Source organism: Sebastes umbrosus, chromosome 10 (genome assembly GCF_015220745.1).
Source record: "Sebastes umbrosus isolate fSebUmb1 chromosome 10, fSebUmb1.pri, whole genome shotgun sequence".
NCBI lineage: Eukaryota > Metazoa > Chordata > Actinopteri > Perciformes > Sebastidae > Sebastes > Sebastes umbrosus.
In genome coordinates, this window is record NC_051278.1 from 15,193,359 (window position 1) to 15,216,797 (window position 23,439).

General features: G+C 41.7%; 1 long non-coding RNA gene across 7 annotated transcripts in view; it reads right to left on the reverse strand.

Annotated features, from left to right (window-relative positions):
• Window positions 1–23,439, reverse strand: part of LOC119495694 — a 92,666-nt gene that overhangs the window by 55,323 nt on the left and 13,904 nt on the right. For 5 of the 7 annotated variants that reach the window (XR_005208539.1, XR_005208544.1, XR_005208538.1 and 2 more), the window contains exons 3-6: window positions 22,814–22,969; window positions 9,829–9,984; window positions 8,824–8,971; window positions 4,868–4,962 (exon numbers count right to left, since the gene is read on the reverse strand). This is a non-coding gene — a long non-coding RNA (uncharacterized LOC119495694). Of the gene's footprint in view, window positions 1–1,188; window positions 1,528–4,128; window positions 4,305–4,867; window positions 4,963–8,823; window positions 8,972–9,828; window positions 9,985–22,813; window positions 22,970–23,439 lie in introns of those variants that run through there. The other 2 variants (XR_005208540.1, XR_005208541.1) reach the window with 2 other exon arrangements.

The window sequence follows — 23,439 nt, forward strand, 5'->3', positions numbered from 1 at the left end:
AAGACCCTGAACCAACATCACGCCTCTCACATACTGTACGCCACTAATCATCGACAGCTCCTTAGGCACCTCTTTAGCAAATGTTCACAGCAACAAGATGAGTTGTACATAAACAAGATATCAGGGCTAATACACGGTTGCTTCCGTGTAACAAAAAGGTGCTTGAAGCTGTTATTCTGCCTACCTTCTTTCTCTTTATCCAACTATCTACAGCATTGTTTCTTATTACCATTCAGGAGTTATCTAACGCTAGGAACTAAAGACCATCTTGTGATGGGATTACACCTGCCACGACACCAAATCGGACCAACTTCCCCACTTTTTTACCCCCTTACTTCCAGCACTCTTGCTCGGACCACAACCATCTCCAAACTCATTTTGATCTCAACTACACACCTGTAAAGTTTTGTGACGCCAATTCGGGCCAAGGCCGTAAAAGTGGGGGCGTAAAGTGGGAGGGCCAAAGGCCCCCTCGCCCCCCTTGCTCGGATCATGGCAAACTTCGAAGTCAACCTTCATTTTGATCTCAACTACAGAACAGTTAAGTTTCATGACTTCATGTTATACGGTGGCGACACCATCGCGATGACAAGATCTGTCAACAAACTGAAATATAACACCTGGCAAATCACACACAAACTCACAAGGTGAAAATAATACCAGCGTCGCTGTCGCAGCTGGCAACTACCACTACTAAATGTTGAATTGAGACAGAACTAGAGACCATCTTGTGATGGGAACACATTAGCCGCAATGTCACATCGGGCCAGGAGCGTAAAGAGCGGGGCCAATGGTGCCTTCCCCACTTCCTACCCCCTACTTCCCGCACCTTGCTCTGTCCAGTGACAGACTGACATATAAACACTTGTAGACCATCGCGGTGACAAGATCTGTCCACAAACAGAAATATAACACCTGGCAACTCACACACAAACTCACAAGGTGAAAATAATACCAGCGTCGCTGTCACAGCTGGCAACTACCACTACTAAATGTTGAATTGAGATAGAACTAGAGACTATCTTGTGATGGGATCACATCAGCCGCAATGTCACATCATGCCAGGGGCGTAAAGAGCGAAGCCAATGGTGCCTTCCCCACTTCCTACCCCCTACTTCCTGCGCCTTGATCTGTCCACAGACAGACTGACATATAAACACCTGGCAAAGTACTCAAAACTGCTTCTGTGGCAGTTCCCGCTACAGTAGGTGTCTCCAGGACCACATTGTGCCACGATGACACAAACACAGACTCACAAGGTGAAAACAATACGCGCCACACGCTGCCGCAGCTGGTAAAGGACAAAAGTAGTGTATAAGGAACCAGCTTGGCATGTGGTGAGACAGTTTTTAGTCAGGAGGCCCAGCAGAGGATCAAAGTGAACAGCGACTCCTCTTAGCCAGGTCTGATCCGGGAACAGGATAGTCAAGCACAGCTCTCCCTGCAGTCTGAACATGACTCATGGTATGGTGAATATTTCATGGCAGGCGTCTCAGAGCTGACAGTACTTCTGGCCACAGGGCAGCTCTGATAGACAGAAGAAAGAGTGTATAGAGGGGTGTTGGGGGGGCATTAGTATTCATAGAGAAGTATTGTATATGGACACACATGTGCACACCATATGAAGAGGAGTTGACACATTCAACTATCTAACATAGTGCACACATCTCAGAGGAGTTAGCTTCTTTCCTGGCTGACGTTGAGCAGTGACTTACCCAAATACAAAAAATCCCCTGTAGGCTTATTAAAGAGCTTCTCCTCTTGAAAGCAGAGCATACAGTACAGCTTAGACATTGTACAACACAAAGCTATGCCATATTTATCTGGTTAATAATGTGCTTGGTTAGGCGCTATTTCATTGTCACCCACACATTTTCATTTTTGTTTAACACAGAGCTTACATAACTGCACCACATTAAGCCAAACCATTAAATGCATTGTTGGTCTTCCAACAGTTTTAGAGGGCAGCATTCAGCATCGGCAGCTCTGTGACAGGCTCTCAGGAGAGGCCAAATCATGTAGTCTTATTATAGAGGAGACAAATCAAGTGTACCAAAACCCTCCCCTCCAGCCCTACTTTCTCAAGGTTATTTTCAAAGATAGCTCATGTCTTGGTACAATATGTGGGTTGGGCTTTACGTAAGCCCTGCCACCAGAGACATGGTGTAACCCTATGCAGTAGAAGTGAGAGGGCTTCAGAGGCCACAGAGAGGCATGGGTGTAACTAATTTAAACCCCTGGGAGGCCTGGATGGGCGCTGGCTTTTGTCCCGGCAGAATAAAGTCAGGCCACTTTAGTTCTGGGTGCGTTGTGCTTCACACATAGCAGAGGCACTGTCGACTTGTGTGTCAGCATTATAGCACTTAAAGGTAATGAGATTTATGCTTTCTGCATCATAAAGTGTGACTGCCTTTGAGAAACCCCTGAAACAATGGTGCGCGTGTTCTGCCTTGCAGCGCAAAACAGACTTACATCATATCTGAATCGCCACATTCCACAGTGAAATATGATTATAGACTCCAGAGAGGCATGTTCCTTCCGTCAGTGATATTGTAGCCGTCCCACAGTATATCGCTCAACAGCGCGTTTACTGGGAGTAGCTCCTCTTCCGCTCGCAGCGAGGAGTACCACTTTTACAGCTCGCTGAATTCAAAGAGATGAATCCCTGTAAACACCCTGCCTACTATGATAAGGATGTTCTTATTTACCCAATTCAGGAGCGTGCATCAGCAATATCTCTTAATAAAAACAGTCACATTCTCTATTTCTAAACATATTGCATAGTGGACATGAAAGTGAGCCGACCGCTGCAGTGCTGTACAGTATCCCTATTGGTGGGAAGCCAGGCATCACTAATATTGATTTCTTTTATTTTATAGTGCAGTATAATGAGCTACCTTCAGTCAAGATCTGTCACCATGCATTACTGTCGGACCACACCAAATGAAAGCCATGCTGCCTTTCAGGCACTTTTAAATGCATCGGCTTGATGACTACATGCAGACAGGCTGGAAAACAGGCACACTGTGCAAACGGCTTGCATTCGGTCATCTGTGCTTCTTCATCTCATATGATCAACATCTAATGTTTATTCAGTTTTATTCGTTCCATACGTCTATGCATAAGGAGCTATTTTGATAGGGAAACAGAGATAAAGGGTAGCACCTCAGGGTAAGATGGATATGGATGCCTTGTTTCTAACATTATATCACAATTTCAGCTGTGGGACCGAGCCTGACTTGCAGGAACATCTTTCCTCTGAACACGTAGTATTGCACTGCAGTGCCATCAAAATGTCAAGTTGTGAAATGATTAGCTCTTTACACAAGTTATCATCTGGTTTCCTCATTCATTTTCTAAACGTTAGCTTCTTTCTCCTCAGTGAGTGGACATTATTTTCCTCTCCTTTCTGTAGAAATGACTTCATCAAAGACGATAAAATTGCTGGAGGACGACATAAATGTGGCCAAGAAAAAGGTGTATGCATTAACACCTTGCCAAATCTGACTTATTAAGACTTGGTGCACAAGAAGAGCTTACTTTTTGCAGGTATGTTTGAGAGAAGGAACTTCTCCTAAAAGGTGTGAATACATTAAAACAGATGGTTCCAAAATGTGGAGGCAATAAGCTTCTCGAGTGCATCTGTTATATAACTCTTACATAAAGAACAAAACCAAACTATAGAGCATCTAGATTACAGCAGGGCAGCCCTTCACATCGGCCAATCTTGCCTGAGGCTGAGATCAGGAGACATCCAGATGGCAAGTCTCTCTCTCTCTCTCTCTCTCTCTCTCTACTTCTCCCTGTTTGACTCATGACTGCTGTTCAAATCGTATTTTGCCTGTTTTGCTTAATAATAATGCCACATGAACAATTATAATGCCAGTGTGAGCTGAAACATATCATTATAATGCTTAAACTACCCACTAAATGTCTGCTTCTCATACTTACATTCACTGCATTATCCCGTTATGTTTATATCTGCATCCGTGTGCCATGCTCACGTCCAATTTGATTCAAAAGCACAACAGATCACCATCACTCTCAAAGAGTATGCTGTTCGCATAGCATGTCATGCATTACTTCCACGATCTTGCATGTTAATATGTTAAAATAATATCACAGGATCATATTTATATTTTTTCCAAAACCAACTGAATCATCCAACTGAAAGAAGTGACAATGAAAGAAGACGTGCTTGAGATGCAGCGTGTCTAATGGCAGCTCCGTGGTTGATGTTGGTGTGTGTAGTACACCGGTGCCAGGCCTCGCAGCAGATGCGCTGGCCTCTTCACGTGTATGCACTAAGCAGGAGTAAAGAATCGTCATCCAGGCAGGTAATTGGCTGCTGTTTACATTGCTGTTGGCATACCCCTCCTCTCCTGCTTGACACATCTGTAGTGTTCATTAGGGCTGACGAGCTCTGTGATACACTGTGTTATCAAATCTGGCCTCTCAGACTGTTCACTTTGCAAGTTCCAATTTGAGTCGCCGGATCAGTGCTCAGTGCTCACATTCATGTTGGTCAAATCAAAAGTTTAAGTTAAATAGATCTTTAGAGTAGTTTTGGAAATGCAATTGTAATGTAATCGATAAAGATTTAAGGTGTTGTGCCATTCAGACATTCCTGAATGCAACATTTGTGTTGAAATTATTCAGAAATAGGTGCTGATGTTCTCCTGTTGTTTTGTTTGTTTTTTTTCTTTTTAAATATGTTAATGTGTTGGTGGAAATCCACACAGGAGGGTTGGGAACCAGGAGATAGCAGAGAAGCAGAAGAAGAGGGAAGAAAAGACAAAGCGTACAAAAATGGAAAATGGGTTTACAGAGGGAGACCTTGGAAAGCAGTTTGTAGAGGAAGGCTTACCCCAGGTGCTCGAACGCCAGATGGAGAAACAGCTGAATCAAATCCGGGGAAATAGACTCGTCATCAGCTCCAGCCTCAAAATCTTCATTAAAACCCTAAGCGAAGTGAGATAGACAAAGTGAGGGACAAGGGTAGATGTAAACGCTAACAACAGCTCGTGAAAGGACAAATTAAAATTCAAAGTGGTTTCACGGCAGAGTGATTTGACTCTGAAATCCAAGGCTTAATAGATTAAATCACAGAATTATGTGCATGCCAACCTTTCTATTAATTACTGATTTCAGAACATATTAATTATACAACCACAGTCTATGCTTGTGCAGTAATTCAAGGAGAAAGGGATGAGTGCTCTTCATTATCTTCATTATGAAAGTTACAATATTATTCAGCAAATGCATCCTTTAATGAATTACAGTATGTATATCATATCATTAGGGGAATTTGTCACACCACATTCCCTCTTGGCTCTTTGAGAATGCAGATGGCGATGCTTTAGCCACAGAGGTGGCAGTAATTTGCTAATGAAGAGAATAAGAGAGTTTTGTTTTAATCATATTACATATAAGCAACTTCCCTGTTAGTAGTAGTAGAGTCTGAGTAATCATCATATTGCTATTGCGCTCTATTTGTAATACGATATCAAATGATTGCTCGACATATGTCTTTCATATTTATAGCAGAGTCTCAGAGTCCCGTCCCCAGGCTGCTCGCTGTGATTATTATTACCACAAAGGTGATGCAAAAGGTATGTAATTCAGACAAGTATTAAATATATTATGGCTCATATACGGTTACCTATGACTAAGAAGTAGAACACTAGATGGAAATAAAATATATATGAGATGCAAAACAGATCTGTAACTATAAAGTTGTTACCACAGACTTGGCAATAGCAACTAATAAGGCGTGGATAGTTAAATGTAACAGACTGCTTCTGCATGGTTGAAACTGCTTTTTGGCTAAAATGGTACGCTGCGTCATAGATTTTAAATCACTATTACATTGTATGTGGTTACACTCTACATATCAATGATCATGAACAAGATTAAGTGATTGGATATATTTGGAATATATTTTGCACCTGCGCTCACAGTGCTTTAACACAGCCATTAACATGCATCTATTGGAATTCTGATATGTATTCCACTGGAATAAAATAATATCTGTTTGATACATACTGATTCTCCTTCCTACATCGAAACACATCGGTGCTGCACTCTTTCTTCCTTAATACATAATCCTTCGCCACCAACAATAACTACTTTGTTATTTTTGATTCTCCTATATACACATCTATTGCAATTCATTAGTATCTATCTGAGCTACCTGGAGGGGTCTCCGTTCATTTTGTATGTGTGATCTTATTATTAAAGATGCTAAATACTCGATTGGGAGCATTTCTATTGCCTCTCAACGCACTCAACATGGCGACTGCTGAGCCGGCTAGCAGCTAACGGCACTAACAGCACGAACAGTGCAAACAAAGGTGCTGACAGAGCTAACTGTGTTAACCCTGGGGGGAACCAGAGGGTGGCCGTTACGCTTCAATGAGGAAGCCATTATCAGTGGTCACCGCCGTATGAGCGCAGTGCAGAGCGTCGGCCATTAGCTAGCCAGTGGGGCACAACAGAAGAGACTCAGATGAACTAACATGCAATTGCGGCCGGACCGGCTGTATAAACAAAACACAGAGAAGCTCGGATTACAACACAGACTGACAGAGAGCGACCTCATTCTCTGCTCAGGACTAAGGATGTGCATTTCAAGCAAAATTACAATTCGATAATCACTGCGAACTAGTGGATCATTTTTTGAAACCCCCCCAGTGGAAGAGACCAGTGGAGAGACTAACCAAGATGGATTTGGTGAGTTTTATTCTGTTTCTGTCTGTTTTGAAAGAAGTGTGACGAAGTGTGTTTTACAATGTTCCGAAACTATAATGGCTGATCTACCCGCTGAAACTACGGGGGGAGGGAGAGGAGCCGCGTACACACACATACACCCACACACAAACACACCTGGGCCGACGGGAAAGAGCCGAACTGAACGTGCCACACACGTTTTACCGGTAGAAACGTTACAACCAGGCGCCTGCGACGATTAAAACAAGAACAAATATATTTTTTAAGACATGGCTGTGATGGAATAATTGATACACAAGTTAACTTAGGAAGGAAGAGGTCCCGGAGCTGATGATGTCTTACAAAGAAGGTTTATTGAAGCTTGATCAAGGAGCAATTGTCAGGTCTCCACATTGAGATGCTCTCTGCGTGAAGGCCTCACAACTCTGCCCTTCCTCCCCGGTGCTCAGTGTCTTACCCCTTATCATGTTTTGACTTACTTCGTTCCTCTGGCATCTCTGACCCTGGTTGCCCTAGCGACTGGCTCTACGGTCTCCACTACAGACACAGCTGTACAGATAACGGTGGCTCCTCTAGACAGGACTCCAACCCAATAATGTCAACAGAGGGACACTCTGACAAACACTCTGACCTTTCTACCAATAAGAGAGGAATTAATGGAAAATTCCATCACAATGACGATAGTCGCATAAACTATTTAATATTTGATAATTGAATGACTATTCAAAAATCATGACCCATCCCTTTTCAGGACACCATTACTCCACTATATCTTAACATAGTAAATTGTTGTTTGCTGCTATATTAGTGCTCTGAATTTTGAATTTAGCACCTTTAATGTATCTTCAATGCAGTTACACCTGTTGCTTGTGTTTTTGCTCTATTAGCTTACAGACTGACCACTCATTCATTTTAAATGGTACACTGTAGTTTGAATTGGAAAAAAAACACGGTTTCACTGTAAACAAACAAGATTTTTGACAAGTACTTTCACAGTGCACATTTTAACTACGATGCCTACCAAGGAACATGCCTCATTATGGACTGTACAACGGCTACTTGGCCCACAAAACGTCCCCTTATCTTTCTACTTGGCCCACAAAACGTCCCCTTATCTTTCCTCTCTTTCTACCTCTCTCCAATTTAAGCAAAATTATATGCAACAGGCCACTGGGAAATCATTTCACTCGTGGCTGTGGGAACACAACAATGGACTGTAATAACACATGACCTGCAAGGTATGAGGTGGCACAGTCTGTGTGAGTCAGAGAGAGAGAGAGAGAGAGAGAGAGAGAGAGAGAGAGCGAGAGAGAGAGAAATAGAGAAAGAGACATTTTGATGCTACCATGTGGAGTTTTCATTATAAACAGCAATGGTTTTGTTCACGTTTTAAGTTTTTCACAAAAATGCATTGTCTGCATCTTGAAGATCTAACAAACATGCTGAAGTCATTTCCTACCTCATAAAGCAAAGTCTTTGTTTTTGAATGCTCTCAACCCTGCACTATTTATATTTTTCTTGTGGTCTTCTTCTCTTTTATTGTCATATTGCTACTTTTAGAGCACATTACTGCCACCAACTGTTAACACCCTCCACAGCTGGTAGAAATGTACATCACGTCATCCCGCCATCATGGCGTGTATGTGTGTTCTTGTAGACATAGTGGGAGGAGACGTTATATTACACTGCTCTACAGCTTAAGCAGTGACCAAAATTAAATTAGCTATTAGCTAGCTTAAGACAATTTAGCTTCTGGGAGGGGATAACCAATACCCATGCCATCTGATATATACATATTCAAATTAATGAAACACCAGAATAAAAAAGTGGAGTAACACAATGTGATTGAATGAATGAAAATGAACATTTGTATTTTGGAGCTCTCCCCCATCATCATCAAATCACCAAATGAGGGCATATCTTTTGGAAGAATGGTGTTCATCCCTTTAGTAGAGTTTAAACAAGTTTTGCCATTGAAGCCGTTTTGGCAGTTCATGGTGGCCAACACTTTACTTTTATGTTGTTTTTCACCAATCTGTATCAGTTGCATTCAATCATATCCAAACAAAAGTCCACCGTTTCCCATTTGAATACCTTTCGCTTGCTCCGGACTGTTTGTTATTCTGTGTCTCGCTTGGAGAAACCTTGCCCTGAAAGCTCGCGTTGCATCCACATTGTCGAAATCAGCTAGGTGTCCCGTGGCACTTCTCTCTCCAACTCTCACTCATGTTTCCATCGTTGTCTTCCAGCAACAAGTCACATGACACAATGACAAACAGAAAGCAAAAGATAAGAAAAAGGTTTAATTTCTCTGGAGGGCTCTCTCCATAATGTTGTCAGACACTTATAATGACAATCTGAGCCTGTCAGTGGCAAAAACAAGCACTTTTAGTGGATGTAAAATGACAGTGCCAGGTTGCCCCAAATGATTATATTAGGCTTGTTGGCGGCTGCAGCGTTTTCCCTCAATACTGGACCTATTTCAAAAAGTGTTGTTCCCATTAGTCACTTAGACACAAACAAATGGGAAAATAGGTTGAAAAATACCAAAGTTATCCTTTAAGAAGATGTTTTCAGTGCCAAAAGATATTTCAGCCAATGTGTTCCTGGTTCCCTCTCCACAAGGACAGTTTACCTGCACATTTTAAGTCCAATTCCTGTTCAAATGTGTTGCTCATTAGTGCTACCTGGCCCCCAAACAGAAACCAGCATGCCCTCGATGCCAGAGTATTGTTGCTTTCTTAAAGATGTCTGTAAACATCTATAATGCAGATTAGATATAACTAGTGTAGGTTCAAATTTATCCATACATCCTACAGCAATAATAACATGCATCTGCTTATTTTTACCACCTCAATAGATTTCTGGAGCCACATTTGATGCCATTCTGTAGACCGTACAACTTATCCCATAATAAGTGTGAGTGGGAGAGGAGACATTAAATATCGTCCCTGAAAGTCGGTCGCTGTCTGGCCCCATCACTGCGATGTCAGGGCCTGGACAGCCCCACTCAGGGACCTCTTACTCCTTCTATTGCCTTCCTGATTGCCATGGGAGATTAGCTGACCTGAGTGCCCGAGAGGAGCTAGTATTACTCACCTTGACCATGCCCTCTCTGCTCTGCAGGTTTCCAATCAGAAGTGGCGCCAAGCTCCCATTCCCCAGCAACCACACTTGGAGGTCATGGTTCTCTGAAACATCTGCTTGTGACAAATAGCTGCTGGAGGTTTGGCCCACAGAGACAAGATGAAAGGACTGCGTAATGGAGAGAGGGAGAAAAGGTACAGTACAGTAGGTGAACAGGACAGGCCTACAGAGTGGAGAGCCCCCAGGCACGAGAACAATCCTCCAGGCAGAGTGCCACCAGAGAGCAGACATTGTCATAATTGTAGAATATCACACGGAGCAGTGCTCGCAAAGTCAAAGTAAAAAGTACAACACAGGACGCTAATGACGTTGTGCTATTTTTTTTATTGTTATAATCATCAAATATTAATTTTATTTTGGAGAATTTAGGCACTGAAAGTTTTTACTTTAAGCAAACAGGCCTAGAGTATCATTTTAATAACATCAACCAGCGTTGAATATCTTTTTCACGGTCCAACCTCCTGACTCTCTTTGATCATGCATGCATCACATGCTCACTCTGGAGAATTTCTGGTAAAGTCCTTTCTGATTACCATCTTAGTGTATGTCTTACCTTCAGTTCACCTCAAAACTTGCAGAAAACCCACTTGCAGAAGGAAGCAGAGAGAGAAAGACAAAGCGGGGGAGAGAGAGAGATGGTGATCATGTTTTAAACATGAGGGGGTTTTGTTGCCTGTTTTGCTCTCAGCCATAATTAAATTCTTAATTAGCAAGCCCTCTGGAAGAAATACATGAAGATGGAATTCAATTTAGAGCCCTAACTCATTTGGCCAACAGTAAAGGAGAAAAGAGAGGGGAAGAGACAATGCAGAGGTAAGGAGGCAAAGCCAGCGGCAACAAATGAGCACATTGTTTTAACTTTAACTCGCTCTGTTAATGCTGCTTCTGCAAATATATCTGTATCTTCTATATCCTGATTAAGATCTCAGTGAGCCACTGCTGCCCGTAGCGCCTCCATCTACATCACGTCTTGGACTTATGCCCTTGCACCCAGTTATTGTACGAAATGAGGATATGACTGTCATCACAGTGCTGAATGGACTGACTACTTGCTTTGCACCACGCCTGTACTGGTGTACTTGGGTACCAACTTCATAGATAGAGGACATGGTTCAAGGGAAACTTCTGTATTTTTCAACCTGGAGCTTATTTTCCCATGTTTTTAGTCTAAGTGCCTAATCGCGACAACAATTTTTGAAATGAGTCCAGTATTGAGCGAGAGTGCTGCAGCCGGCAGCCACAAAACAGGCTGCAATGTAGGTGTAATTGCACATAATCAATATGTGTCCACTAAAAGTGCTTGTTTATGACACTGACCGGCTCAGATTATAATCATACGAAAGTGTCTGACAACATTATGGAAAGGACCCTAGGAGTACAGAAAGTGTAGCTTAGTGTTATCTAAAAGATTTTCAGTGTCATGGCTGAATATTTAGCTGATTTCAACAACGTGGATGAGGCCAAACTCTCTTGCGAGATTAGGAAAATAGGATCCAGGTTGAAAAATACCGAAGTTTCCCTTTAAGTTAGCTGCATCAGAAAACTAACTTTAGGCCAAAAAAAAGTATTCTGATAAAGTGCTACACTTAAAATTCATTCATCACATCTACCCTGTCATACACATTTCATGATCCAGATCATCTCTCTCCTTAACCCTCAGACTTAACCATGCCATGCTGGACCGGGAAACCATCAAGTTCTACCCACAGGCTGGCCTGAACTTTAACTCATCAAAATGGGAAATAGAGAATCCATTTTTTAATATGTCTGCTAAGGTCTTTAGTCATGCCTGGCCTCTCCCTATGCCTGTCTGGCCTACCCCAGAACAGCTGTGACATAGCTGTGAGGCTCCGAGGAGGAGTGTGGATTTGCCGCAGCCCTTTGATGTGTCAGCAGTGCGTCGGCGGCACACCTCTGTGCAATATTGAACTGTGATGCAATGACGATAGATAAGGGTGAAGAACTGCCGGGGGCTAATTGAATATGGTCTGCCCTGCGCGGTATTCCTTGGCTCTAGGTCCTCAATCCACCCCTTGAAATTGCAGATGTGTTGTGTGTTTGTGTGGGTGGGCGTGAGAGTGTGTGTGGGTGTGAGTGAGTGGTTTTGTGCAGCCACGTGCGATTGTACTACACGTAGGTGTATTTTAGCACGTGTCCCAGTTTAAGTGAGTGGGAGTTCAAGTGCAATGAGCAAAACAATAACTCCAACTGTTCTTTTGGCCTGTTTTTCTTCTAAAAATAGAGTGACGTATAAAAATCGATGCATTTATTTTGAAAAATCCTCACTCCAGTCAGAATGTCCGACTCTATGAACTGATGGTGAGCTAGACGGTCAACTCCCAGGTGAGCCAGTGAGCACAGAGGCAAGCTGACAAATTTACTCATGGTCCGACCTTCGCGGGCACTGCGGAGCTCTGCTGATCTGGAAGTAAGCAGCTGGCATCCTGGGAGAACGGAGGCCTCGTGGCCGATGGAGTGGAGCTGAGAGTGAGGGGGATGATTGTGCAGTCAGATCAGCTCTGCGGAGGCGAGGGTTTAGAGGCTTTAACGTGTACGCAGCACATGTAATCCCCGAGCCCCGGGGTAGGACTGTGTGCCAGTAGGATTCTCAGCAGTGCTGCCATTCTGACGAAGACTGAGAAAAGATATATTAAGATAAATATATTCACTTATTTAATTCTAGGATGCACCAGTCTTCTTCTGACTTTCCACAAAGTCCAACAGACGCAGGGTTTGATGTTTATCTTTAAGCTATATCATAAAATGCCCCTGGAGGCACAGTTTGTCTGATTCAATCTCAACCTATGAATGGGTTTGCTTTGATTCATCAAACAAAATCAGCAGATGTAATAAGTGTGTGAAGATCCTGCTCTAACCACAGCTCTGTATGACAACCCCATTATCTAATTATTATACTCTATTCAAAATATCAGGGGTATTGGATTACCAATTCTTCATTTCCTAGACAAAAAACTGGAAACTCTGATCTCCAGAACAAGAAGATGAGGACATTGTGCTTATTGAAGTTTACTGCGTTCTGTGTTCTCCGCCTCCACTTTCTCCTGTCTCTTCCCTTCCCTTCCCTTGGTTCACACCTCCCACAGGGAGGGTGAGGAAACCACGCATCAGCACTGCCGCATTGTGCAGGAAAAAAGCAGACGGAAAAAAGGCTCTTTGCAGAATATTGCTGTTTTGTAAGACATAAGCCTGGTAAGAGTTGAGAAGAGTTGAGCAGAATCTGAGACAGAAAAAGATAAATCTGCTACTTAGTGCCTCTCATAAACTTGGTCTGAAGAAAAATCAGCATTAGGATGCTCACATCACAAATAACAGTCGCAACTTTGACGTTGAGTTACATTCTCGACATGCACAAAAAAGGAAATTATTTCAATTCGTCAAATGAAGCATAGAAGAACTGATTGTATTCGTGTACTAGTGTACAAAATCTGTACTTTTCCACCAACTGTGGCCACATTCATTTCAACCTTTTTGTGTAAAACTAAGAGAGAAATTGAAATTTGTTAAAGAAACTGAGAGTGCTGCTTGAAATCCAGTGAATTTACCCTTTGTATGATTACGGATTGGTGGAGTTGATAATTTCCTTTTCAGAGGAGCATTAGTTCTCTGCCTGTAATCATATCAATCCTCATTTCATATCCTCGAATTCACTTCCCCCTTTTCTGACTAAGCAGCTACTTCATGACATACTGTGAGCATGTGAGCAACAGTTGATGTAATTCATAATTTATGCAAACAGATACATGTATGAGCTGCTAAGAGGATCTTGATCTTCTAAGAGGTCTTCAAAGGAAATCAATCTCACAAGAACGTGAAAAAGTGAACACTGAAAACAACTGATCTGATCAGATAGAATGGTGTCTTTTTATCTTAATAACAATACAGCATCCATAAGTCACCCTACCATTCTGAAGAAAATGGTTTGAACGTGTACTGTATTCCCACATTGATATGCATGAACAAATGGTCAAATTGAATCAGATTATTAGATTAAAGGCAAAGTGTAATGAGGATCTTACGCGTTAGTGAAGATTCTTAAAGGCGCCGTGTGATGTGTGTGCTCGTTCACCTTAAAAAGGAAACGAGGGGAGCTGTTTAGCCAACGGAAAATTACACCCCATAATGTCTTACAAGTGGCTATCTGAGTAAGAATAAATTAAATTTCAATCCCTCTCAAGCATCCGAGCCACAGAAGCAAAAGCCACGGTTCAGGACATTCATTGTTTCTCTGCTATTCAATAAGCGATGCTCATTTCAACAGAAGCTCTTATTTTCTAGAATTTATGTGTTTCGTGTGAAGTAGCTCTCAGCCAGGAGACTGCCCTGAGACAAGCTTATTCATTCCATCACCTGTCTACAACATTTCTCTGAGCGCATGCCTTATGTGCCGCCAGCTTGACATGCTGCAGGGAGTCCACGATATCTCCCTCTATTAGGAACCCGACTTTAACACGGGGAGCAGCTCCGTGCTGACATGCACAGCAGATTTTGATGGGTGTGTGCTACTTTTAAATACAATTTTCTGCTGGTTTGAAGGGGTTAATTATATCTAGGTCACTGTTTTTTGATGAGATCTAAGGATGTGTACAAACCGACACAAGCGGGGGGGGAAAAAAGCTGCATATAAGCAAGAACACGAAAACAAAAAAACCATTTTGCATTTATGTGTCTGCGCTGACAACACACATGCACAAACAGAAACACAGAAACACACAAACACACACACTGAATCCACAAATACTACATTCAGAAGCCTCCAGAGCAACTAAGCCACTAGATGCCTGGAAACTGGGTCATCTAAAGCCTTAAATGCAGTCTTTTTTTTCAAATTCCAAGTAATTCTTTTAATCTTCAACATCTTGTATTTGCATTCGTATTTGCGTTAGATGCTGGAGAATATGTTGAGCAGTGTAACAAGCAAAAACTGTCCCAGATTACAGTCTGAGCAGAACTGGTGGTCATGCCCCCAACAGCGTCGTACTATGTGACAGAACACTCTGACCTAGCAGAAAACATACAGTACATCCAGTGGAAAATAAAAGAGCATGTATTGAGAGGCATATATTTACATCATCGTCCAATTACTGTAAACTAATCCTACAATATAGTACACAGAGGCTGCAAATCATTTGATATGTTACTTTCTGCTACTTAAATATCTTTTACCACCTCTAAACACCTCAAATAGATCTTTCCACATGGGCAAACAGAGCAATCAGAGGTGGCATCAGTGGTAAAACCTCTCATGGTCGCTAAAATCTCACCCCCTCCATGGTCAGATAATTAGGTCATTCTCAGTGGGGGTTGTTAAAGTAATATAACAGTTGATACTGTCATACGTATACTGCAGGCTTACAGGGGAACGACGCCCATTTTCAAACATACATGTTATTCCTATGATCTAAGACAGTCCAAAAATGATATTATATTATTATTAATTATATTATACTGTATTAGTAAACATGAACAACTCAACCCAAATCAGACAAAAGAGTGTTAAAACTCAAATTTGTGATGTCATAGGGTATAAAGTGTGGAGCTGCTCCACAGACAGTAAATGGGGAGAGATGTTATAGATGACAATGAGAACACCCAGAGGAATGTTCGGAGTATATGGGGATATTTTTTGTTTCACAAATGAGAACACTACAATAAAATAAAGCTCATTTGGGTATAAAAAAGAAAACAAATATTCTGCAGGTCCATAAAATCAGTCTCCCATTCACTGTCTATGGAGCAGCTCCAGACTCTATACTTTATACTTTATTTTATTAGACTTTGTGAGCTATTGCCATGTTCCTGCACTGATGCCACCAAGATAAATCCAAGTATATTCACATACTGGGCCAATAAATTCACATTCTGATTAATGAAAGTCAGTACTTTTATGTTCACTTGAGTAATTTTTAAAGAACGTCTCCCGACTTGCAAGTGAGCAATTTTTAGACATAAGAGTAATGAGTACAAAGATCTGTCCTTTAGGGTAGCTAGACACATTATTCTGGACTGTACCTGATCAAAATAGAAACCATTTATAAAACTTAAGCTGATAGGATACGCCTTCACCCATCAAATTGTGTGAGAGGACTGTGCCAAAATATATTCATTTTGGTGTTGCTGCTGGTGGTAAAAGAAAGGTTGAGTGTTAACTTTGAAACACACAAAAAGGTTTGTATAAAAACAGTAAATAGGTGCTGTAAGTACAGATTTTGTTTTATTCTTTTAACCAAGTAATTATCTGATGTCTCAAGAAAGAGGTCTACCACAAAATATGTGGCGCAGTTTGTCACAAATCTAAACGAGGGCTGTCAATCGATTAAAATATTTAATCACAAATTAATCGCATAATTGTCCATTGTTAATCGTGATTAATCGCAAATTAATCGCACATTCAAAATGTACCTTGAAGGGAGATTTTGTCAAGTATTTAATACTCAAATATGCTTGCTTTATGCAAATGTACGTATATATTTATTATTGGAAATCAATTAACAATGACAAATATTGTCCAGAAACCCTCACAGGTACTGCATTTAGCATAAAAAATATGCTCAACCCTTTTGAAAATGGCCATGCCAGTTTTTCGCCAACATTTAGCGCAAGTTTGGAGAGTTATTTACACTCCTTCATGACAAGCTAGACCGCTACCACCTCCGAAAGATCAATTGCGTTAATGCGTTAAAGAAATTAGTAGCGTTAAAACGAATTTGCGTTAACACGTTATTGTCGCATTAACTTTGACAGCCCTATCCAAACACAATCAGAACTTTGGTAATTACTGTATAGGAGAACAACTTGTTTTGGTTATTCTAAGACAATAGACAGATAGCCAGCAGCTTCCTACACTTGGAAAACTAAACACTAAAATACTACAATTATCCAAGAGCCAACTTTAAGCATCTTCTCACTATGTAGTACAGACCCAGTGTGCCAAGGAGCACATTTCCAAACTCTGTGAAAGTGCTTAACTGGCATGAACACCGGAGAAGGTTAATTGGGAGGTCAGACAAATCATTTAATTGCCTTTAACCACAGTTTGGTCCAGAGAAAACAAACTGTAAGCACGATTCAGCCATTAGAGAGGTACAGTCGTATACACTAACTCTTCTCCCACAGAAACATTTTAGCATTTAACTTCACAGTAACATTGGCCGCTTCCCAAATACTGATGGCCAACTTCATCAGCTGGAACATCATTATGCAGATACTGTTCTGAATTCCTATCTGCAATATTCAGACGCACCCTGGAGTGTTGCATTATTAGGCTGCTGCTCCAATTTATTCTCAGTGATGCTGTAGATCAATCTAAATGATGCCTTTCATTTCATGGGTTGTTTGGAATGATGCATGTTAGCGCTCTTTAATTGAGATGTTCAGCCCCTCCCCAGTGTCCCTTCCTGACATTTACTGGGGGTTCCGATGAAAAAGAGCATTTGCATATCAAACACTGGTTAAACCATTCTCCCGGGAAATACTTTTTTTTCCCATATAGAATGGTTATTTTCTCTGTTGTTTGTTTATTATTTCTCGCATCATGATTATTTGATTATTTTAAAATGAATGTGTCAGGAATGTTTACAGCACGAGGGTAGGTGACGTGATGAGTTAGGAGGATCTGAGGGTTGCTGTTTAGAAGTTCACTAAACAGCGTGATACACATGTTGGGAAGAGGTCCCTGCTTCCAATGTTAGAGTACAAATATCTGAAGGGACATAAAAAACACATGGCAAAGCACAACACAAAACATCTGATAATGTCAAACAGCAAACTGGGCATCTCAGCACTTGTCGGATTAGAACGACACCAACCGCAACGTCAATCTTTTCTCTTACAGTAAAATGCCCCATCACAAGTGGCAACACCCCCCTCTCTTCTCCCATCACCACAACTAGCCTTCATAAATAATTAAAGATTTAATCTGTGATATTTTCAAAAGGTCAGAGGCACAACAAAGAGAGAGAAATGCCAGTCCTTCCTCTGCAGGAGCACATTCGGTAATCACTCCACACCGGGTTTATGTTTTCACCTGAAAGCTCCATCAAATGGGCCAACAGATATGATGATGTGTGTGTGAGGGGGGGGTGGAGTGGAGTGTGGAAGAAGAGGTGGGGAGGCCACAGTAACCAAACAATGTTGAATCTGCCATTGTCGCAAAGACACCTCATGAATGTTTCATCCTTTTGTCTGGACCTGGGCAGTGGGGACGTCTAGGGGAGTCGCTGTGTCCCTGAGACCGGAGCAACTGTACTCGGTGACGACCCGGAGAGGACAGCCCCACTTAGCCTGGCCACAGGTTTGGGGCAGGAGGCCACACGCATTTTCATGCATAAATATCTGCTTCATGCATTAAATGGATGTGGTCCTGATGGATTTCTTCTCCTGATGCATTATCAATGAGACCCGCTCTCTGCATCACAGACTCAGCTCAGACAGAAAGGGCTCCATCATTTATTTCCCTCTTCGGTGCTTCTCTCCACTAAGAACCAATAGAAATTTAACGAGACGCCTCAAGGTGCAGTGAGCTGTCATTGCAGTGGTTTAGGGGTTTTGCAAGTTGAAAGGTGCAAATAATAATTAGAAACAATTTCTGCTGCTTCTCATCATGTGCATAACGTACTGTATATCGTCAAGATCTGATCTGACCTTTCGAATATCATCCTCTTTTTGTTGCTTCCCCTTCTTTAGACATATATTATGCTAAAGTTGTCAAACTGAGTGACCACAGTTGGACTCACTGAATATGTAGGAGCTCTAAAGTAGAGAGCTTTTATTGAAATCATATTCATATGCCGTCCACTCTGTTAGTGCAGTTGTTCTCTCTCTCAGATTTCCGCTCGGAGCTGAAGGTTTTATCTCGTCATGCCACCCTGGAAGTAAAATGTTAGACTTCACTGGAGTAAAAGTTTCCCCACACTTTGATGGTGTTGAAGGTAGCCTTGGTGTCTCTCTTTTTCTCTCACACACACGCTCACACTTCATGACACAGTTGACTAGTATTCCCTTTGTGCTGTCTCCTCTATAAAGCTGGAAGAGTGGGATGCTGTCAGACAGATATGAAAAGCTGATTGTGTTTATCTGGCGAACAGAGAGTAAAAGACTTTGATTTGATTTGATGTTGTTTGTGCCTTTATAGTCAAACATGGCATCTACAAACTGATGGAGGTTTTGTTTCAGGGATATGTGTGTTTTTTTAAAAAAATAAATTAGGTAATTGTTATCTGCATTACTGTCCGCCTGCCAAACCAGCACCTCTCCTCCACATATTTTCTCACTATTTCATATATAATCTCAGTTCGCTCTCAAACCCAATTATCTTCCCCGTCTTCTTTTAATTTCATTTCTTTCTGCTTCTTGCTTTTGTCTTCTTTTGTAAGTATTTCAAGGTGTTTCGTGACTAGAGAGTATATGGTGGTAGGCAGAAATACAAAGAGACAAAAAAAGGTGTCGGGGATGCAAATGTAAAGAAGACATCGTCGCGACAACACCTCACCAGGAGTGCATCCTGTTGTTCCTGTTCTCTCTACAAAGTCCCTCTCTCATTATCTACTTAGTCGTATGCATTTCCACTTTGCCTGTGCTTGTTTTTTGTCATTCTAGCCATCTATCTAGTGTTCTTGAGTGATATCGGATAGCATTAATTAATATTATATGGGTCAACTGCTTTCTGTGGGTCTGAGGGGTGTTTACTTCTCAGAGGTTGTGTCTGGTCTCCTTTGTTTGTAGCATCCACTGTTTTAAACCTCCATTCTGCCTTTGAGTTAGGATGTTTCTGTCAGGCAGCAAACCCAGCTTGGCAGGCCCAAAACAGCCAGCATTTCCATTAAACATTCATGAACTGCAGTGCAGTGGCACCAATGCAGAAAGGTCACTCAAGAATGATCGGTTTAGTCGGGTATAGTTCCGCGCATCAACACGCCTGTCTATAATAAATAAATACGTTCCCCACAGACCTGCACCTGGTAGCCATAAGGTTTTCATAATAGAAAAAGAAAATCCCATTGTTGCACATGGTCCCTACTGAATATGGTATTGAAGCAAATGATGCAGCACAGCCAAATGTAAGCCCATCCAACAGCTGTGTATTTAAATGAGGAGGTCACCGATTGTATCGTTAACAGAGGCAGTTCACCTAAAACACAGCAGAACCTTTTTTTTTAGACTGTGATCTATATCTATCTTTTTTATCTGCTGAGGTTTGGAGATATTGACCATAGCTTATTCTGTTTTAAAATGACTCGGGGGCAAATTCGCTAAACCTGAACAAATACGACAAAAGGAAACTGAAAACTCTCAAATGACCTTTAACGGCTGAAATCCACCCCTAACTGCGCTGCCAAGCAAATAGTGTCTCGATGCTCTTGTGCTATTTGCACGTCTTTAGCATAAATTTGGTGCAAATTTATCCCCTTTCTATGCAAATGAGCCTCATTGCAACAACAGTCCAATCCACAAATAGCCACTAATAGCCACATGCATACAGTGAAATTATCAGCGTCTTCAGAGAGTTGGTGTAACTGAAGCCCATTTATAAGGAATGTCATGCCCAGACTTTCCAGGAATCATGGTTTCTCTCTGTCACGTTTAAATTCCTTGCCTGAAGTTTTGAGGAATGCCTCTGTACCTCGTCGGTCAGGAGCTGTAGCTCAAGGTCTTTTTCTTTTTCTCTGTGCCATCGTTCTACCTACTGTGTTCTTGGCGCAAAGGCAATATTTATACTTTGCCACATGGGTTATTACAATCAGACGCAAAAAAGGACAAATTACACGCAGCTGCAAAACTTTATGGGAGTGTTTGCGCTGTAATATCATTATCGCAAAATCTTTCGTGAATGGGACCTTGAGATGTGGCAGATAGCGGTTGCAATCGAAGGTCCAAAAATATGCATTTGTAAATTTTAATATCAATGTGTCTTTCCAAATGAAATGACACAATCAGTGGAAATAAGTAACAAACTTTGTCATGACTAGTTTCTTCCTTCTACTCAGAGCTAAACAGCTTGCAGACGTGATTTGGTAAAAAGTCAATAAAAAGATGACAATGAGGTCTGTGGATTACTACGAGTAACCATGTCATCGTATTTGAAAAGAGACATGCATATTGACTTCTTCTAATTTAATTCTTTGGTGCTTTGAGGGCATAATCGCATTAGGATGAAGTTCTACTGATATTACCAGACTCCTCATAGTCACATTGTTGAAGTGCATACAGTAGTGATGCAAGGCTCAGGGCTTTTTATTACCCGTACCCACCTGACCCGTTATGAGAGTCAATCCGCACCACCTGACCCGCAAAAATATACGTTAATCAACCAAGCAAACCCGGCCTGCAAACCGCCAACTTTATGTATTATAGTACTGTAGCACAATACATGTCAGGACTGAGGTCTGACACGAGAACAGAGACAAACGTAATTGGGTGCCGCCACTCGCGGTCTAGTAAGCTCACCCGAACCTGCACAATTATGGGTCGACCCACGCATCACTAGCGTACAGTAATTATGTCCAGTGGATGATGATGAATGATGGCTACAGGTATTTAATGAACTGAAAGGGACGACTTTTACAGTGCATGACCTACAAGGAAAGGTCTCTGTGTGTACTTCTCCCAACTATAGCTCTTTGTTGGTTGTTCCTTTGCTCACACCACCTCACCTGCAAGACTCAGTGGGTTAAGTAATTATGTAAACACAAAAATATGGATGTCCACCAAATACAAATGGTGTTGTGCCTGCTTCAGCCCTTTGCATCTGCTTGAAAACAGTCTTTGTGTTTAAGGACAGTAGTTACTCTTAAGTACACTGCAGTGGTGCAGTAAAGATAGTCAGTTTAAATGATTATTCACTTTGCATAGTGCCATTGCGGCATTAACCTTATCATTTTATCTTCAGTAGTTGTAGGGTGTTTTAAAGCACACAGACGTAACTCAGGCCATTAGAGAGTAATCGCAGGGGATCTGATTCAATGGACTGGGAAGGGCTGTTTGAAGGGCCAGCAAAACAAATCACATTACACCTCAATTAACACCAGGGAGGCCTCTGGAGTCCAGTTTCATTCTCAGCAATAAAACTCTCTGTCTCCCTCACTAATACACTGTCTGCATGCAAATAATCTACATACTGTACATCTGATGAAATGAGAGCAAAAGAAGACTAGAGACTTTACTGTACATGTACGATCGCGGCTTGAGCAGAGCTAGTTACAGTACAGAACTGCGGCGTCTCTCTCTCTGACCCCGCTCGTCTCACTTGGTTAATTATGAAATGCTGCATCTGGCTCAGAGGGCAGCAGGCTGATAAGTCTACCCTGTGGCGCAGCCGGTGTCCCCATCACGAGACAAGGACAGTCCCACAGAGTGCCCACTGTACAGTTCAGGGCCAATTACCCACCTGCTGCATGACTGCAGCTCAGGGGTGTCACTTCATGCTAATATCACTCCCATAATTGTTGTTTTCCCAGTTAGAGGGTTATGGAAATGAGATCTTAGCAGGTTTTAAAAGCCACTCAAATTAGATAATATAACTGGTCGGCTTTGTTCGGATCGTTAGATTCAAGAGCAGGAATTACTGAGAGGAGACTGCCAACTACTAGTATTAAAGAACCATTAAAAAGGAGACTGGGAATTGTTGGTAGCATATTTATCTAATTATATGGTAATTTGAGCTTAATTAAACCTGTTGAAGCTTAGTTTTGCAGTTACAGTATTTGAAAGCAATGGTTAATTTGTGTGAGGAAAAAAAAATGTTTTGGATGGTGTAAAATGAAATCATCTCGTAATCAAATTTAGCCTTTTAATGTGACTACAATCATGAACTGAAACAGCTACATTGCTGTTCCACTGTTAAAATCAGGTGAGACTACAACAAAGTAAAGAAAGTGATAAACACATACAACAGTAAGAAGAGCACTTACTATTTCATTACCTGCTTCGTTATCGCTGTCACTATCTGTTTTTCACACCGGTTAAGCAGCGCGCTGGAATAACGTGCCTCTCGTTAATTTCACAGTCAATTCCAGAGGCTGCATCCCGCTCTCCTTCCCTTTGCCATTATTTCCCTCAGGACATTGCATGAAGGATTCTGAAAGAAGGGGACAAATCAAGGTCACAGAAAAAGTATAGATGCTAGAAGGGAAAGATCTGGACTCTATTATGACCATCATGATAATCCATGACATTGCTATCATTGCTGGAGTGATTCACTGTTGGACAGATTGTTCAAAAGAGAAAAAAACATCAGTACAAGACTTGGTCCCACAAGTGTTGCTCTCTGAAATTGCCTTGCACATTAAATGTACAGATGTTCAATAATTAAAGCAGAAGCCTTGTGATCAGCGGCACAGTGTGGTTCCAATCTTATCAGTACAAGATCTACGTCCAAAAAAGATGCTGCGAGTGGAAATGCATCCTTCATTCGGCTGCCTCCGACTCTAGTGACTAATCATTCAGCCCTATGCTTCAGCTGACTTTTGCCTCCAAACATATTAGTGAAGATGATGATGAGTGACAGGGACTTTTACATCTAGCCCCAATTAGCGAGCCACCCTTGTT